General features: G+C 37.1%; 1 long non-coding RNA gene across 1 annotated transcript; it reads left to right on the top strand.

Moving 5' to 3' along the window:
• The first annotated feature begins 9,578 nt into the window (after positions 1 to 9,578).
• LOC127507751 (uncharacterized) lies at positions 9,579 to 20,153 on the top strand. Its single transcript, XR_007928415.1, has 3 exons — positions 9,579 to 9,633; positions 9,850 to 9,889; positions 19,208 to 20,153. It is a non-coding gene; the product is annotated as an uncharacterized LOC127507751 (long non-coding RNA).
• Positions 20,154 to 20,610: the final 457 nt, after the last annotated feature.

Here is a 20,610-nt window from a genome sequence, read left to right as displayed (position 1 = left end):
TAATCGGTTCACGAGCCGCTTGAACTGAGGCGCTGCAGCGATCTGTCACGACACATTAAAGAGCCACAAAACGGAATTTGTTTAAATTTCTTTAAAAATTACAAAATTTGAAATTTGAGACTTTGTTTCATATCAAAAGTAACCTGCTCTGTCTTGTCTGTCGACGCGTTGTCAGTGTCCTCTTTGCTCCGCGATGTATTTTTCACTGCGTGAGAACATGACGTAGCAAGAGTAACTAAAGGGGGCGGGTCTTTGCAAACCGTCAGTTATTATGAGAAGTAAAGTTACAATTACGAGAGAAAAACTGTAATTTTAAGAAATAATTTTACTATTGTGAGATATACAGCTGTAATTGTGAGAAATAATATATATTGTGAGATATAAAGTTGCAGTTACCTTTTTATATACTTTTTGTTTGTTTTTTTACTCTGGTTCGGACAGGGACTTTCTGCTTTCTGCAGGGAATTCTGCTTGGGCAATCTGTGATCATTCACAATCCAAGATCTGAGTTTTTCTGATACTATAAGGAAGAATTCAACTACTTGTTTTGTGTTGTACAGGATCAAACTTGAGGCTTCTGCACGCACCTCTCTAGCGATCACTGCTACAAACACGGAGCTCATCTGCAAGTCTTACCATGGCATATCTCATCTCAGAAGTGCGACATGAGACTGACACGTCACCTCCTGCCCGCTCAGGTGCACCCAATGCTGTTTCACGCCCCATTGCATACTAAAGACAAACAACCATGGATCCTTGAGTCAGTGAAGACACAAAACACGTCAGCTTCCCCAAATACAGTCACAACCACGGTACTCTTATTAAAGATTCAAGTGTTTTCACTGTGTACTAGCCCAAACCTTCAAAAGGAGTAAATAATGGATGTCACTCAATGCATGCGCTCCTAGAGAAACTCTTCGCATGTGTGCAGAAGTCACATTGATTCTTCTCGCTTTGTTGTTGTTTTTCTATCACACACTACTTAATCAGAGAGTGTGAGGAACATCTTTCCAAATCTCTAATTGTAGCAAATATGCCACTTTTTTTAAATGAAACATCAAATCCAGTGACTTTTGTGTGAGGGAACAGGATGTTCTGCTCTACGGTGACAAATGTTCTATTTCTGCACACAAGATGAACCATTAAACTCTGGTGACCTTCTCTGGTGACCTTTTAGAAGTAAACTTCACTTTTTTGCCAATATGGCTATAGAAGCTGGTGGGTAATGGGAAACCACTGCTGGATCAGAGCTGAGGGTGATTTAGCATGAAAGGGTGTAAACATCTCTCAGTGGAGCAGTGACTGGCAGTAGCCACATGGTGTCATAAGTTTTGTTATGGTGTTATCTGAGCATGAGTTCCTAACAGTTAAACTCCAGCCCCCCCTTTGTCACCAACAGCCGCAGACCACATCCTGAACTCTGGTTTAGCGCTCTTCCTACTGAAATGACTGCTATTCCACTGTAGACACTCATATACAAAGTGCTGTGACCTTTGCTATCAAAATCGAGTTAGAGGACTGTACAATTGCTTTACACACCAAAAATAACACATTAACCAAGTCAGTTTTACAAAGAATATTAAGGGTCATATTTAAATCAAAAGAAATTTGAGCACATTTCTCCTTAAATTATTATTACTGTAACCCATATGCAGTATATGCACTTACAGTAATAATTTAAGGGGAAAGGTGCTCAAATGATCACAAACAAATGTAACAGCAACAAAACAGCAAAATAAAATAAACACACACATATATATATATACATACATGTGCTTACTAACTCAAATGTATCATTAAAAAGTTATATATATATTTATATCGGAGTGTCTATTTACACTAAGTGCAAATAGTGTCCCTTGTTGGCAAACGCTATATACACAAGCTCCGCCCACCAATGTCTGGTTGGGTTTAAAAAAAAAACAGAATTCAACGTCTTCAGTGGCGCAGCAGCAGCGAGTAAGGCTCGCAGACCTGGCTTTCAACGCGATCGTCGCGGGTTCGAATCTGCCTTTCGCTAGGCTCGCATTTATTTTCAATAAAAATTAAAAAATGTTGTTTAATAATGTTAAAAGTGTTTATTGGGTAGGGTTAGAGGAATGTGTAGGAAGGGTTTTTATTTGGGCTGCACAATTTATCACATGATATGAAAAATAACATTGAACTTAAACGCGATTCTTAGTGCGATTATATAATTGCAAAGGCTGCGATTATTTTATTTTTTTATGCGCAGCTTGTCAATGAAGTATGACTCCAAATACTAATCCATCTGAAAGCACTGCGAGTTTGATTCGCTTATAATGTACATTTGAAAAAGCAACACGCGTCAAACATCTTTCCAGACATGAGAAGCATTAACATCTTGTCCAACAAAAGACAACATTTAATAACGTTTTTACTCCAAACTCACTTCTTAACGACAGTTGAGCGTCCTTCTTTGAGATGATGTGGCTTCTTACACAGAATAAGGCAGTCCTGTGTTTATTAGTCATGTTTAATCAATCAAAGCGTTTCAATCTTCTGTTTATTCAGCCACAGCCATATGATGTGTTATCTCCTTCTGCGGCAGGGTTTCTGCGCAAGAGCGCCCTCTGGCTTTCAGATGGAGAAGCATTTACTACTGATCACAGAGCCGTACAGCTCTGACAAGCTGTGCATTAAATAATCGCAACCTTTTCCAAATCGCGTGCGGTTTAATCGCGATAAATCGTGCAGTCCTAGTTTTTATTCTCCCAATAAGGCAGCATCCATTTAATAATTTTAATAAATACAATCATTTACACTCTGAAATTATTGCATCCTGTTAATGTACAAAAATACTGAGGTGCAAATAGTATCTGTCCATATAAAGCATAGATAGCATCTAATTACTATTTACACTTATTGCAAAGAACTGATACTTTTACATGGTGTAAACAGAATCTATTGCTATTTTCACCTAGTGTAAATAGCATATCATTAAGAAAATGCTGCTATTGTCACTTGGAGTAAATAGAATATATTGCTATTTTCACTTAGTGTAAATAGCATCTATCGCTATTTGCACTTAGTGTAAATAGCATCTATTGCTAAGAAAATATGCTATTTTCACTCGGTGTAAATAGCATGTAATTGCTATTTACGCTGTGTAAATAGCATCTATCGCTATTTACACTTAGTGTAAATAGAATTTATTGCTATTTGCACTGTGTAAATAGCATCTATTGCTAAGAAAATATGCTATTTTCACTTAGTGCAAATAGCCGCTGCATATGTGTTTGTGTGTGTGTAATATTATTTTTTGTACTTGTTATTGCTTATAATTTTTTGTTTTATATGATCTTATATATATGTATATATAATTTTAGTTTTTGGACTAATAAAATTTGTGCCATTTTTATTACCATTTTAACACATTTTTCATTTCAAATACATTTATATGTGTCTACAAAACCAATTTCAACCATTTTGAGCATAAGACTTGAGATAAAAATGGTTTTTTTTTAATAATACAAATGTAATATTTATTAAAAGTTGTTATAATTATTATTGTGATTAATGTTTATGTACATGTTTATTTGTTACTGCGTATAATTTTTTATTTTCTGAAGTTTTATATATATTTTTAATAGATTATTGTTTATATATGAATTAAAAAAATCTAAATAAACGTACCATTTGGGCAGTGAGGGATCTGTGACCCGTTTTATCTTGTACAGGGGGCAGGATGGATGATTTGACATCCTTTGTTCAACACTGAAAGGAAAAGACCTGAACAGTTTACTGAGCACGGCATGACTGTTTTAAACTCATCAATATTTAAGCAGGTCAGCATTCTGCTTCTCTCTCTCTCTCTCTCTCTCTCTCTCTCTCATGCTTGAGTGAAGGTAATTCTTGCGTAATTTGACTTTAATGCATTCTTAGCTCAGCAACAGGAAGATAGATCAGCAAAAGCGAGAAAGAAATATTCACTTCAACTACTGTATCACTGACTATGTGATAAAAACATTCAGTTTTGTCATCAATTAGACTGGCACTGTCTGAAAGAATGTGCTACTGTCACTTCCTGTTTGGAGCTTGTGTGGTCGTCAAGTGCAAACCTCTTTACCTCCTAACCAGATCAAAAGGTTCAAAGCGACCCGTGTGCCCTGCATCAGTTCCTTATCAGGTGCGACGCTTCCCCCTCCTCAGGAGCAACCTTTTGAACTGCCTCTTCAAAACGCCTGTCTTCATGAGTCTCAGTCATGAAGGCGCAAACAGAACAGAGTGGAATTTTTATAACAGGATATAATTATGCTGAAGGAGAAGTGTGTGTTTATCCGTGTTTATGGGTGGAACCAAAGGTTTGACCCTTAACTGAAGGGTCAAATGACACCCTGACAGAAAGATTAGGTGTGCCATTTGTTTTGTTATTTAGAGGGAAATTGCCTCAGTCGGCACTGTTGAATTCATTCATTCTCTCAGTTCTGACTCTCTTCATTTGTAACTTGTTGACAAATGACTTAATGTGTAAGATGTTCACAGTAATTCATTAATAATGTCTAAACCAATGAATCACCTCTCACAAAAGATCACTTCACTGTTAAGCATTGAGGGAACACAATGAAACCTAAATAGAGGTCATACAAGACCAAACCCTCTGAGGCAGTAAAACCCAGTCTGCGGTTGTAAAGTAGGTTCTTCCCTCGCTGTGAAAGCTAATGAATAGCGGCATTTATCGGGTGGTCATGTGGACCTCGACACAAAATGGTAGCAGTTATATCTGGCTTCCTCTTTATATCTCATGATACCATTTGTACAGAGGATGAGGAAGCAGAGAGAAGTGTGAGAGAGAAACATTCTTTAGGATGTTTTATTTTTAGTTCATGTCAAACTGTTTATGCTCTCAGTTTGTAGCCTGAAACGAAAGAATGAAACTCTCACAAGGACGAATGAGGAGATGTTGAAAAATGCAGCAGTGCTATGACTATATGGTTTTGTGTTCTAAAGCAGGCCTTGATACACAAAAAACTGATGGATAGAAATATTTTTTACATTGGTTTTACACATTAGGAGCGATGTGACCAGAAATTGATCCATCCACAATAAATGCAAAACTGCTCCGCAGTTTGTGTCATTTGGTTCTGTTAATGGTTCTCCCGTTCCTCCGTTGGTGCGGATGGAACATCGTGCTAAAATAACCTAACTCTAGAGTTTCGTGCAACAACGCTACTGAGTCTAAAGGGCGAAAGAGGCAGTGCGATTACTGTAGACTGATTCTCAAAGGAATGACTCTTATCTGGTTCAAAAACATGCAGTGCAACCGGTGTAATCCACCTTAGAACGAATGACGTTGGTTCTTTTAGTGAATCAAAAACAAATAGAGCAACCAGTGTAGTCAGCTGACTCCCGAACGAATGACTCTTATGAGTCGGTTCTTTTAGTGAATCAAAAACGTAAAGCAAAACCGATGTAATCGGTTGACTTCTGATCGAATGACTCTTATGAGTCAGTTCTTTTTAGCGAATCAAAGATATATAGCAAAACCGATGTAGTCGGTTCACTCTCGAACAAATTACTCTTATGAGCCAGTAATTTTAGTGAATCAAAAATATATAGCAAAACCGATGTAGTCGGTTGACTCCTAAACAAATGACTCTTATGAGTCAGTTCTTTTAGTGAATCAAAAATATATAGCAAAACCGATGTAGTCTGTTGACTCCTGATTGAATGACTCTTATGAGTCAGTTCTTTTTAGTGAATCAAAAATATATAGCAAAACCGATGTAGTCAGTTGACTCCTGATCGAATGACTCTTATGAGCCAGTACTTTTTAGTGAATCAAAACCGATGTAGTCTGTTGACTCCCAAACGAATGACTCTTATGAGTCGTTTCTTTTAGTGAAGCAAAAACATATAGCGAAACCGATGTAGTCGGTTGAATGACTCCTATGAGCCAGTTCATTTTAGCGAATCAAAAACATATAGCTAAACCAATGTAGTCGGTTGACTTCCGAATAAATGACTCTTATGAGTCGGTTCTTTTAGTGAATCAAAAACATAGAGCAAAACCGACGTAGTCGATTGACTTCAGATCAAATGACTCTGATGAGCCAGTTCTCTTTAGCGAATCAAAGATATATAGCAAAACCGATGTAGTCGGTTGACTCTCGAATAAATGACTCTTATGAGTCAGTTCTTTTAGGGAAGCAAAAACAAATACAGCAACCAAGTGTAGTCAGTTGACTCCTGATCAAATTACACTTACGAGCCCGTTCTTTTTAGTGAATAAAAAACATATAGCAAAAGCTGATGTAGTCGGTTGACTCCTGAACGAATGATTCTTATGAGCCAGTACTTTTTAGTGAACCAAAGGCATAGCGAAACCGGTATAGTCCACCTCCCGAATGAATGACTCTGGGCTGCTTCTTTTTAGTGAATGAAAAATACAGCGCAGAGACTTAAAACAGGCTGTCTGGCTGTTCATATCACAGTGAGTGTTTTGTCAGTATTGTATGAATATTACTGAATTAAATATTTTAGCACACTTTTTGTTTGTTTAGTAGGCCTATTGATGTTGAAGCCAATTATTAGATTGCATTGAACTTAAAAATATTAAATGCCTGTAATAAATTCAGTTTTAAATGTATTTATTTTTTAAATTATTGCAATTCTTATTGCAATTATTTTATTAAAAAACACAATGCATATTGATGTAGAAAATCCAGATGCAGTAATTATTTTTAAACAGATTTACTGGTTTAATTGTATAAGATGATGTTGAATATGTGGAATCCACAGCATTACACTTATTTAACCACAGCAAGTCAAGTCAAGGTTTTCCCATAACACACTGCAGGGTTATTTCAGCATGAAGGAATCCGGCTCATCCCTTTAACTTCACATTGATCAAACCTGAAAAGACTTTTGTCATGTGACCAAACAGTCATTGTTCTGCACCAGGTGTACGGCCTCCTGAGTGCTCAACAAGAGCAAGGTCGCCTGGTTCACGTCCGGCAGAGCAGAAAAAGACGTGACAGCACCTGTTTGTGAAGGTGTGTCATCGCTTCTCTGGAAACATGATTGTTGTGATTGTGGGTTTAGAACCAACACACACAAGACTAAACCTGCCACCACTCCCTGTTAAACACATACCTTATTCAAACATATGTAATCATTTGATGTTTTCTTTAATTTGTTCATGAGTGGACGGATATAAGTGATCAACTTCTTCTCCATTTACAGTTCATGACTTCATCTTAATATTTAGGCCAACAAAAATGAGTCATAATCATTTCCTAATACAAAAACCAGCGTTGTAACTCATTGATCTAATCTAATTCAAGCAGATCTGGCTTTTAACAACTCCATGCTCCATCTCAAATGCACTCTGGTGTTAATGTGGTAACTGGATCACTGTTTTCTTTGTTAATGGGGGGTAAGGGCTGTGTGTCCAGGTTATGCAACCGATGACTGGTTTTCTGTCATCAATCACTCTACAGAAGTCTGCCTGGACTGCCTGTGACCTCCACCAAAACATTTGAGACTTTTGTTAGGGCACAATTGATATTCTTGGGAGCTACTGTTTTCATTTTGGTCAAGTGTGACGTTGATCGGAAGTTCATTTTGTGTTTTTTATTAGGCCCAGAAAACAAAAGCTGGCTAGGTATCAGGCACACGGAAAAGGCATTTTAAAGTTTAACTTCCAGTAACATGTTCAAACTAGTAAACAGTTTTAGGCATGTTAACTTAGCTAGCTAAACTAAACTGAAAGCTATCCTTAGAGAAAGGACATAGTACTGGACAAGCTACATGGCAAAAGTAGCATGCTATGTTTAAGCTATGCAATTTTTGTAAAATAAATTTGAAATGTTAAAAAATATTCTGCTGTACTACCATGGTACATTTCCAAAAACCTTGCTAATATGCTGCCCAGGGTTGCCAGGTCTGCACAACAAAACCCGGCCAATTGCTAATCAAAACTAGCCAAATCACGGTACCAACCAGCCACCGGTAAAAATCTCATTACAGGGGGTAAAAAACGCGTTCCGGGGGAAGAGGAAGGGGTGGTAACAGTGTAAAAGTAGCCCAATTCTGCAGAAAAACTGCGGACTTAACAACACTGAGGCTGCCACGCTTTTAATTCTAAGTATTTTAACTGTTTTTATGGACTGAAAAAAAGAACACGGTCTGAATGACACCGACTAAACTATTTTGCTAACCCATTTTACTCGTTCAAAAGAGTGATTCATTCATGAATCAGACATTGGTAAATCTGATTCTAAACAGCAGATGAAAAATATGCACAACTTTGCTGAAATATTGTGTGTGTGTGTGTGTATATATATGTGTATATATATATATACAAACCCGATTCCAAAAAAGTTGGGACACTGTACAAATTGTGAATAAAAAAGGAATGCAATAATTTACAAATCTCATAAACTTATATTTATTTACATGTGTATAGAAATCAAATTGAATTGAATTGTGAAAATTGTGTCAATACCCAGCCCTAATATATATATATATATATATATATATATATATATATATATATATATATATACCAAAAAATGTATATATGTATATATAACTCCTTCAGCTTCTGGTCACCTGATCAATAGCTTAAAATGAAAACTGTAGCTAAAGACAGAAACCAAGGCAACCGCACTTCTTTCAATCATACACTCTTTCTAATTATTGTTCCTGTTTAGCGGGTCTGTTATTGTCACCAGACTGGAAATTGTTGGCTAACAGTTGTTTATTACATAGGAAACCCATCCCACTCTCCTCATCTCCGGCGAAAACATTCTTGTGTGTCCATTAACTGGCATAAAGACTGTAGTGGCATTTATGTGAAGGTCTTTGTAGAGGCTCCTGTGGTTTTGCCTTGCAACAGCTTCACCCAGCCCTCCTCTACTTCATTAAACAGCCAAACCGCTCCGTCCAAGAGGGCCTATACCAGACTAATGCGTCCCCCTCTGTCCTTCCTTCCTGCCTTAGCTGATTAGCGCTGGACATTCACTTTTATTGACCTCACAGCTAGTAGGCCATACAACAGCACCTCTCCTTCTCATTAGCGCCCACGTAATATAAACATTTTCCTCAAGGTCGGACTAAATAAGCCCCACAATGCACAAACATACACGCCAGTCAACTTTTAGTTGCCTGTTCTCGTAGTTTTATGATAACCGGAGGAGGTGGTGTGGCAGTTTCCTGTCTGGAGTGTCGTAAAAAGCCTCGTTTTGCTTCGTATTTGTTCTGTCTCCAGACGAAAGGTCATGAGGGCTCATACAGGCCCCAATAAATGTAGGTGAACGCCTGTTAATCTGTTAATGTGGCAGCAGTACCGGAATTTGGCTTCAGTTATTTAGTGGAGAATTGAGCACTTTTTCACTTTGTGCTGATGGGAACTTTAACTTTATATAAAACTTCTGCTAAGTGTGTGTGGAGCAATTGCGAGACAGCTGGATTTTCTCTTTTAAAGTTGGGAGCTCGTGACTGTGGTCTCACACAACATGGAACTGGCACACAGATGCTGTGGTGACAGCTACAGTGTTGTTGCCACCCTCTCAACACCCCCAGCCCACAGTCTTTCCACTTCCTGTACCACCTTTCAGCACTCGACTGTGCACATAACATTGCGAGAAGTGTCTCTGTTCAAAGTCTTTGGTAATGTAGAAAATATTTTACTAAATATGATTGGTTTTGTGGATTTTGAGGATGTATGAGGTCAATTTGACAACCAGAAATTGTCTAAATATTAACCAAACAGTTGATGGACCTCCATTGACTTCCATAGTATGGGAAAAAAATAATAATTTAAAAGTCAATGGGGCCCATCAACTGGTTACCCGTATTCTTCAAAATGTCTTCTTTTGTGTTCAGCAGAAGAAAGGAATTCATACAGGTTTGGAATAATGTGAGGGTGAGTAAACGATAGCACAATTTTTATTTTTGGGTGAACTATCACTTTAAGTTTTCAGATACTTTCCTGGTCACTGTATGTTCAAACAGGAAGTTTGTGAAAGGATTAGCACTGAGGCATTGACACATATCTGATGTTACATATCTGACACATATCTGATGCTCTTTCAAGAACAACACTTTACAAAATGTTCCAGTCAAATGGACCAGGTGACACCAGGGTTGTCAGCACCGCTCTGAGGGTAGATGAAGGTGTGTGTGTGTGTGTGTGTGTGTGTGTGTGTGTGTGTTCATATCTGTCCTCTGTTACACTTCTCTCCCTCATGCCCCCTTCATGAACCCCTGATAGGAGTGCGATATGGTGAGCAGCTGGCATACCTTTCAGCAACACTTTTACAATGTGTCTGCCTCTCCATTCCACCCACCCCTTGCACAGAGCAATAAACACAAAAACATGTACAAACGCAGACTTAGACTGCACTAAAGGTGTTTAAATACATTGAAAAGATGATTCAATTATTTTGTGACATTTTGAAAGATGCTCATGTGGGCTTTTTTTAACTAAAATGTTCATTTTTACAGCAGGTTTAGTTATATTATTTGGAAATTTTATTTTATTTTAAAAAATAAACCAACGCTATCTCATGACCAATTTGTACGTATTTTACGTGGTGGCTAATGCGCGCGAATTCGTACGACCTCACTCGTACGAATTCATAAACCCCAGTGATGGGTAGGTTTAGGGGCAGGGTTACGAATTCATACGAATTTGGCAACTCATAAAATACATACGAATTAGAAAAAAAAACGTACGAAATTGTACAAGTGAGGTCATACGAATTAGCCACCTTGTAAAATACGTAAAAATTGCCGTGAGATCGGTTGAAATAAACGTAGGTCATTTTCATGGCATCTTAAGACTTTTGAATATATAGTGATATTATTTTGGAATTTTAAATTTTTATTTATTTGCAGTGCTGGGTAGATTACTTACAAATTGTAATCCGTGACTGATTCTAAATTACATGACAAAAATTGTAATTAGTAACGTAATCCATTACACATTTAAAGGTGCAATATGTAAGAATTTTGCAGTAGAATATCCAAAAACCACTAGGCCAGTGTTATATATTTTGTTCACTTGAGTACTTACAATATCCCAAATGTTTGCAACTATTTGTAAATCGTGAGAAAATTGCAATTTTAACCAAGACTCCGGGACGTGTGAGGAGTCGCCTGTCAATTGCGTCATACCCGCGTTACCCTCGGTTTCCGGTTTTATTTTGTAGAAACCATGAAAACACCAAAGATGCTTTAATATTTATATGTTTTAATAGGCAAGGGAACAACTGTTTTGATATATTTATAGACAGAAAACTAATTATTGTTATATAGCTCAACACATTTAGTCTTACTGTTTAAATCTAATTTTCTTGATTTTTTTTTTTTTTTTTTTTTTGCGAGTACCGTGCTTTACCATGCCTCAGAGAAAAACACTATTTTGTGAAGTAGCTAATATAGCATAATCAAATGCAGCTTTAATTTTAGTAACAGTAATACAGCATTTTCTCCATCATACAATACGTTTTAAAATTAATTGCATGCCATTTATCAACACAAGCCATCCAGCATTTATTATTATGATATTCTAAAATTGATCTGTCTTACTGCAGTGTGCAACAAGTGTCTCACAGCAGCCACAGAGCGAACACACAGAGTAACGTTATAACATTTTCAACACACTCAAATGTATCTAATAGGTTAAACAGAGCTGTGTTACCTCATACCATAGATACTCATGACCGGAAAAGCAGAAGCGGCGCCGGCGACTGTGGCATAATAAAAGTTCGGCTGCTCGTGAGGCATGTGTTGCGCAATCGCTCCAGTGGCCTCGTTCAGCTCCCACAACACTCAGTCCTGCTCTGCTTCATACTACTAACGTTAATAATCGCATCCATGAACATGATTTCTTCCCGAGTCCTATTCCAATTCTTTTCCACCGGCCGTTGAGGTGAAGACCACATGTCCCAAGATTCCGCACTCAAACTTGGCATCATCAAGCTACGCCTTTGTTTTGAATAGGCTTCTAGCCAACTTTAGCGGACAGAAAATATTACATATTGCACCTTTAAGGTAATGTAATCTGACTACTTCTTGATTACTTTTAGATTACTTTTGACCAAACTCAATAGGATAATCTTGTACCATATTGATATAAAAATACAAAGATATAAAATATATTGATATAAAAATATATATTCCATTCTTTATCAACAACATGAAGTGCATTAAATGTTACATTAAGTCAGGGTTTCACACATTGGGGTTCGTGAAGGAACTGCAGGGGTTCATGAGTTTAATGAAAAGCTATTATGTAATTAAATTAACATTAAAATAAATCATTTTAAAATAAAAACAATCAAAATAAAACACTTACTAAAAAAAAAGATTTTATTTGTTTACCTGCATGTCATGTGACCATTAACCGACATCAGAGAACTGTATTTAACAACTTATGAAGTAAAATATCTAGCTACGGACAGTCCGCCTTCCGTATTCAAATTATGAAAAAAACGGAACTGGCATCATGTCAGTTAAGCTTTTTCTGTAAGTTGAATAGGGAAGGTGTAGGACATAGCGTAAGTTTTTTGAACTGTAGGAGTTTTACACTTTCTTCATAAGTTGAATACAGAAGGCGGTCTGGTGGAAGCTAGATAATTTACTTCATAACTTGTTAAATATGGATTTTTTTTTTTTTTTTTTTTAACACAAATGCATCGCTTCGCTACAGAAGGCCTTTATTAGATAAATTAAATAAATTAATTCAGGTAAGGAATAAGACGAGCATTGCTTAAGATCACGATTATTCAGTCAAGTCTTTTTTGCACAAAGGATCATTGGAACATTTGTCAAAGATGTAAATGACTCGAAGTTTAAGCATGGATTCTTTTTCCACGGTCACGGTCTCATCACATCTGTAATGCTGGATGTTCTGCTAGAACGGTTCGCCCTTATCTCTTTGAATCTCTCTTTCGGATTTTTTTAACTTGAAACTCAAAGGTGACCTTTTGACCCGGCTGTCAACCTCGCTGCCCTCCAAACCTTTCCACTGCTTCTTTGAAAGGGACTTGACAAGAACAACAACTGTGCTCATCACTTAGGAATTCCCAACCCTTGACCTTCCTGCATTCATCACAATAGTCAGAGGCGAGTGTCAAGAGTCACACTTTCAAGTCTTGCGTGGCTTTCAGAATGCGTGATTGCGTGTTTAAACGCTTATGGATATTCAAGTTCTCAGACTAACGTCCACTTGCAAACGTGACACACTCGGTACATTCGGGAACACTGTCCTGATTCAATGTCTTCGGTCTTTGTTCCGTGTCGCTCTTTCTCTTTTTCATCACTCTCTCCCATCCGCATTATAAGAGACCCCTGAGAGGAGCAAAGGGGGAGAGAAAGAAAGAGAGCAGAGGACTGGAACAAGGGAAATGGATAGAGGGGGGTTATTGTGGAAAAGGGGATTACTGCTCGGCATTGTCCTGCCTTAATCCCACCATTTTACTATCATTTAACACCTTTCAATGGCGGCCCCCACTTCCCATCCTCCTCCGCACACACAATCTGCTCTCAACCTCCTTCCTCAGACAGCGTGAAATCTGTTATTCAGCCTGAGTTGAGCAGGTGGGGGGGCAGGGTGTTGGGTGGGGTGTCAAGTATGGTGGTTTTGGGGGGCGTCCGGCCGTTTTCTGACCCCAACTTCATCTATTCTCCACAGCTTGACTCAGGGGCCCCATAACCCCCTTTGTTGAGATTGATGGCCTGCTGTTGTAAGAGAAACCAACACACTGCTCAAACAAGCATACATGGACATTACAGGCCGACTTGTGACGCCATTCATGGATGTTTCCCAAATGACAGCCTTTCTTGAGAGTAAATGTATTTTAATGCAAAGTTTCCATTGTGTAAATGACAATATATACTATAATTCAACACTTAATTTTCTGAAAGTAATCAAAATTCCCACTAGAGTGTCATTTCCACCATGTATTGTGTTTAATAGCATAGTGACGTGGAAATGACAGTTGTGGAAATGACATTTTCAACATTTTTGGTAAGAAATGGCTAATTTGTCTTGCTAAGGCTAATTTCATAGCTCTTTTTTTTTTTAATAATTGGCAAAAAAAAAAAATTCACATTACTTTGCGTTTACTTCACAAAACTTTGAAGATAAATTGTTTAGCGTTGTGGAAATGACATCACAGCTGTGAGACAGTGTCTGCGTCTGAAATCGCATATTCTCTTGAGTAGGTACTTATGTGGAATTAGTAATTTCTTCATGACTGCTAAAAGGTATGTTCTATATAGTATGAATGTGTGTAGTATGAATGAAATTCGGATGTACTACATTCGCCATGTTGTCATAATCACGTGACCTACTAGCATCAGTTGTGTCACTTCATTGCCATTCACAAATACTCTCCAGTGGCCTCATGGGATATTAAAGTGTCCATCTTATGCACACTTCAGAATCTCGCCTGATGTAGTATGTCATTCAGATACTGAATTCGGACATACTACTTTAGTCACATACTGTTTTTTGCCTACTATATAGTAGTAAAGTAAATGATTTCGAACGCAGCCAGTGTTTATGCATTTTAATAGTTTAAGATTGAAAGTCTATTGATCTGGGTGGGTAAATGAATAATATCTGTACCTAAAAGACATTTGAAAAGTATAAAAAAATAAATGAAAAACACATGATAAAAAAAGTTTCCAAGTCAGTGTTGATTTGATTTTCATATAACAAAAAGGAAAAAAAGTATTGTATTTTTAGTTTTAATAACAGTGGTCTTGGGTTTTCTATCCACAGCACAAAGGGGAAAGAAGTAGAAACCAAGAGGGGTGAATACACCAGGTTACCCTGAAGCTGGTGCTACCTCTTAAAAAGAATTCATTTTCCCTCATCCATCCATCTATCCATCCTTCCTTCCTCTACACGCTGCCCTCCTTCTGAGTAAAAGTGCAGCTGTCATTTGTAGTCCTCAGTTTTTCCGCCCCCTACAAGTGCTCTGAGGGCCATGGGATGGGGGTGGGCAAGAGTTGGACGTTGTTTTAAAGAGGGAGGGGATGTGGGGGAAACTGAACAGGTGCTGCCCCCCCATCTCATCCTGCGTCCCTGAGGAGAGGAAGTCAGGGCTCTGTTAAAGGGATTAGAGGATTGGATCAAACATAAGAGCGTCCGTTCTCTCTCTGTGAGGCAAAACCATGAATTGGTTAACACTTGTGCTGCATCAGAAATCGCATACTATATAGTAGGTACTACATTTGGCGACTGTTTAAAAAGTATGTTCTATATAGTATGAATGTGTGTAGTATGAATGAAATCCGGATGCGCTACACCTACCATGTTGTCATTATCATGTGACCTACGGCGTCAATGGCATTGCTTCACTTCCATTCACAAACCCTCTCTCGTGAACTCATGGGATAGTAAAGTGTCCATTGATTGCACACTTCAGAATCTCGCCGGAAGTAGTAGGTCATCCGGGTACTTTTCGGCAATACTGTTTCATGAACACTGTAAATTCCTTCGTAATACTCAGCTTATACTGTTTTTCGCCTACTATATAGTATGGAAGTAAGCATATGTAACAGACGTAGGCCAGTAAGAGCTCACTCCCCTGAACTCAAGAGGTGCTCTAGCGATTGACGCAAGAGACTGCTGTCTTTAGCCTCCTTGTTAGAGGACCTGACTCCCATGCCAGCGGACCTGGGTTCGAGTCCCGCTTAGAGCGGGCGGTTCGAACAGGAGGGGGTACAACAACGCTTCATGCCTAACAATGCTCCTTAGCTGTTACAAATTCACTGTAAACCACAGCTTCTTGGGGCTTATTGCTTTATTTTTGACAGGCACTTTTTATCTAAAGCAACTTGCATTCAAGGAAATTGTACATGGGATCCAAACCCATGACCTTGCCGCTAGTTCTATATGAGCTACATGAATGATTAATGGTCTGGCTAATGCTTTTTAGAGTATAATCAAATCACTCTAAAAGATTTAAAGTCAGTTTCATTCAATCACTTTGTTTGGATTCATGTGAATAAAATCAATTACAAACACAGATTCACTGATTGCAAGGAAGTTCCTTGCAAAATAGTTAATTATTAAATAAATAAAATCTTACTGAACCCAAACTTTTGAACAATAGTGTAGTTAGCCTATATATTTAAGAACATAGCTTCAATATAGTTAGCTACTTTTTGTTAGTTGCGTAAAGTTGCGAAATACTTTTCCAAAAACCTAGCTTGATTCGAACTACTTTAAATTAGGATTAGCTTAGTTTTCCAAGTCACAGTTTCAAAGCAACATACTGTTTATGAGAACTTAATGTAACTATCATGTTTGTTTTTGAATAACATGCCTAAAAGTGTTGTTGGCATATTCACAATTCAATTTACTGCCCTTTTGAAACGTTCAGACGACTACCGAAAGGTGAGCAATGAGACAAACCCATCAGAGTATTATGATGGCAATGCTCTAACGACAGCAAACCTGAGAGGAAAACAATGGCAGAGGACGTTAGGCTCGCCTTTGCCCCAAGTGAATTTCGGACAGGTTGAATGAGAGGTCAGAGCAATTTAACACCACTTCGCTCAAAGGGGAAGGTCATGCTTGGGCAGGTGGTGGTCAGTTTAGCCAAAGAGCGTCTGCATTCTGTGTCTGGGTGTTTGTGCAAGACAGGAAGCAGAACTGTTACGCTAGTAAATACCAGCACACAGGCATCTGACTCAATGGGAAGCTGGAGAGTCAGAGATATGGGCTGGGGGAGCTTTAGTTGAAACATAAATAGGCCTATGACTGCTAGCCTCAGTGTTTTGGCATGTGTAGGGGAGGACGTTTGTGCAGTGTTGGGTTTCACAATTGTTGGTGTCTTGAAAAGAGAAAAAAAGCAGTGGTTGTTCTCAGCGTTAGCTAGCTTCCTGTTGCGGCCCCGTGTCTCTACGTGTGTTTGTTTGAGTTTGTTTACGAGGATGTTTCTATGACACTAGGATGTGAGTGAGTCATTTAAGGCCAGTGTGAAGTTTCATTCTTAGTTTCAGTGTGTGTGTGTGTTGCAAAACTAGTTTGTTTGGCACCATTAAATGATTTGTCATGCTTGAATTTATGTCTGTCGTAACTTCACCTCCGATTGCATGTTTTTATGCCTGTGAGGATATCATTTTTAAATATGGTTTTGCACATGAGGTCCAATAAGGAGTCGTACTGTAGATAAAGCATTGTTGAAGTGCCTTAAATTATACAGAAGTGTATCCGTTTTGGTGTTTGTTGAGTCTCCATTAAATGTAGAAAGGACTGGGCTAAAAGGAACATATTGATTGTAATGTGTTTCCTGTTCTTAGCTTTCACTCTGGTGTCAGTCTTCAGAGAGAACACAGTGTTCTGACAGACTGTGTGTATATATACAACAGGCAGACAAGAACACACACACATGTCTGAGCTGAGACTAAATGTCATCACATAATCAACAGAGAAATATACTGCTGATATACTATACTATACTATATATATGTATATATATACAGTTGCAAGAAAAAGTTTGTGAACCCCTTGCAGAATCTGTGAAAATGTGAAAATTTTTAACAAAATAAGAGAGATCATACAAAATGCATGTTATTTTTTATTAAGTACTGTCCTGAGTAAGATATTTTACATAAAAGATGTTTACATATAATCCATAAGACAAAAAAATAGCTGAATTTATTAAAATAACCCCATTCAAAAGTTTGTGAACCATTGATTCTTAATACTGTGTGTGGTTACCTGGATGATCTACGACTGTTTTTTTGTTTTGTGATGGTTGTTCATGAGTCTCTTGTTTGTTCTGAGCAGTTAAACTGAGCTCTGTTCTTCAGAAAAATCCTCCAGGTCCTGCAAATTCTTCAGTTTTCAAGGATTTTTTGCATATTTGAACCCTTTACAGCAGTGACTGAATGATTTTAAGATCCGTCTTTTCACACTGAGGACAACTGAGGGACTCAAACTCAACTAATAAAAAAGGTTCAAACATTCACTGATGCTTCAGAAGGAAGCACGATGCATTAAGAGTCGGGGGGTGAAAACTTTTGAACAGGATGAAGATGTCCGAATGTTTTTTTTATTTTGTTTAAATATCAATTTTTTTTCATTTCGGAAGCAACAGAAGATACCTACATGTTTCCCAGAAGACAAATTAAGTACAATATTCCTTGATCTTCAAATTCAAAAAGTTTTCACCCCCCTGCTCTTAATGCATTGTGTTTCCTTCTGAAGCATCAGTCAATGTTTGAACCTTTTTTATTAGTTGTGTTTGAGTCCCTCAGTTGTCCTCAGTGTGAAAAGATGGATCTCAAAATCATTCACATATATGTATATGTGTATATATATATATATATATATATATATATATATATATATATATATATAATACAATTAAGAAAATGAGTCCTGTTTTTAGGAAAAACAATATTTGTCCTTAATACATTAATATTAATATATTTAATATATTATTTTTAATATTACATTTTATATCAATTATATAACAAAGTTTAATATACTTATTTTTAATATATTTTGAAATGTATGATATGTTATTTCTATTATCTAATTTCATATTTTAAAAGAATATAAATATGGAATCAGAAATTAAATATTTAACAAAAAGATTAAGTGTATCTTTCATTTGATATTTTATCAGTTTTAAAATAAATAATAATAAACGTCATTCAAAATATTAAATTGAAATAAAAAAAAAGAAAGTGTTAATGTTCTGGTGACTTTATGAACATTAAATAATACGATATTATGTTTCTCGGATTACAGTAATACGTTTTTTTTATGCATTATGGTAATGAGAATTTGAGGTGAAAAATGTGCTTTATTGCCACAAATATAGTGCAATAAAAATTCAATAGGCCTTTTTAAATGCAAAATATAATTTCCTATTTCTTTTGATTTTAGTGTGAAATAAGGCCCAGGTTTCATTCAGGTATGTGTGTAGTGAGATGTAGTGATAATAAACATCTGGATTGTACCTTTGTCTGTTTAATAACACATTTGTAAAGACCATAAACCCTGCCTCTTCACTCCCAAACGTAGTCCTTTCTGGAAATGACATGGTCTGCTCTGCCTATCTGGCAGTCCTCATTCAAACAGAGACCGATCCATTCAGAAGCCCAGAGTGCACTGCACACTCATTCATGCTCATCACAAGCCCTGCCTTCGCTCTCTCTCATTCACTCGCTCACTTTCTTTATTTATTTATCTCCCGGGTTTGCTTAGCAACCGCGCCGCAAAGTGAAGCACTGCAGCGGTGAGTCAACCTGCTGTCGTACTGACTAGAGATGGAAGGACAGATGATATAAGCTAGAGATGGTGTCAGACTGAAGTGATGTGGATTTAGTCTAAACAAGGTGAGAAATTGGACACATTCAGGCATTGAAATGATTGTGTACTGATAAAGGTCACAGAGGTCAGATGCACAGCTTGAGTTCCCTATTGGATTGGTGTAATTTTTGGACATAATTATCCTTGATAATTACTCATTTGCAGGCACCTCAAATGCTATGGCCATTTATGATATTGAAATGTTTTGCAGGTTCACACTCCCCCACTTCTTCTTCTTTTTCTTCTTTACAGTTCTCTCCCTCACTCCACTGTTCTTGTTTCTGAACCATGAGACATATTAATCATTTCCTGGAGTGCAGCCACTCACAAGGCAGGTCTGAGCTCCTGTGATCTGAGTGAGTCTTAACTCACTTCCTGTGTCTGGCTGGAGTTGTGTGCTGAGTGGGCGAGCTGAAATGACTAGAGCCGTGTCACAGCACTGGAAAAAGAATAAGAAAGACAAAGACGCAGCGAGAATATAAATCTGCATCACAATCTGTAGATGTGTATTCAATATTTGCACCTGGTTTTGATTTTATGAGGGCATATTTGTTATCTAACCATACTACACACATTTTGTCATCTATTTTTTGTCAAATACTTCAACTGAATTAACAGAAATAAAATTATAGCTGTTACTTTAAAAAAAAATAATATAGTAATTATTAAAATGATTATAAATATGTTTATAGTTTTGTTTTTAATTTTTTACTTTTTATAGCTTGAAAAATGTTAGAATTTAGTTTTATAATATATGGAGTGCAACAGAAGTTGTTTTAGCAAAACATACTTTAAAAGCCCTATATATTTAATGTTGTAACATATAAAGGTTATATATATATATATATATATATTATATATATATATATATATATATATATATATATATATATACATACAGTATGATAAAATAGTACTGTAATACTATAAAATACATTAAACATGAAATGCATAAGGTATTAATACTGTCGTATAAAAGACCTAATACATATATTTATTATATATCATATTTAGTGCAATTTTGGAACTGAACCCTGGTTCATTTCTGATCCTGAGGCCTGTTCCATAAAACAAGTTTACCAAATAAGCCAGACTTTTTTTCAGTTATTCTGACTTATTGTCGGTTGATTTGGTTCCATAAAGCAAATTTAGCATAGTTCAAGCTCAGTCACTCTGGCAACTTACGCTGGGAAACTAACCTGAGGCCTGTTCCATAAAACAAGTTTACCAAATAAGCCAGGCTTTTTTTTCAGTTAGTCTGACTCATTTTTAGTTGATTTGGTTCCATAAAGCAAATT

This window comes from Ctenopharyngodon idella, chromosome 24 (genome assembly GCF_019924925.1).
Source record: "Ctenopharyngodon idella isolate HZGC_01 chromosome 24, HZGC01, whole genome shotgun sequence".
NCBI classification, from domain to species: Eukaryota; Metazoa; Chordata; class Actinopteri; order Cypriniformes; family Xenocyprididae; genus Ctenopharyngodon; species Ctenopharyngodon idella.
Note: the sequence above shows the minus strand (reverse complement) of the source record. Positions and strands in the feature narration are given on the sequence as shown.